The sequence below is a fragment of the Penaeus monodon genome, chromosome 15 (genome assembly GCF_015228065.2).
Source record: "Penaeus monodon isolate SGIC_2016 chromosome 15, NSTDA_Pmon_1, whole genome shotgun sequence".
In the NCBI taxonomy this organism is placed as follows: Eukaryota; Metazoa; Arthropoda; class Malacostraca; order Decapoda; family Penaeidae; genus Penaeus; species Penaeus monodon.
Window position 1 is genome coordinate 4,490,376 of NC_051400.1, and position 274 is coordinate 4,490,649.

Genomic DNA, 274 nt, shown 5'->3' on the forward strand with positions numbered 1-274 from the left:
GTCAGTGTTTCGCCGAGGCGGGGATACCCGAAGTGCTTTCAGGGGAGGATAGCGAACGCCCGTCGGTGCCGAGGGAAAGGGGTCCTCGCGGGAGGGGGCGCGGTGAGGGCTCGGCGGAGGTTCATGCTTCGATGAAGGGAACTCAGGTACAAGCACCGGCTGGAAGGGTTGAGGGATGAGGCTGCGAGGTATGGGGAGGGGCGGGACGCGCGTGTAACACTCCTTCGTAAGCATTATCGACCTCCCCGCGACCGATGCGAACAATCAAGTTCAT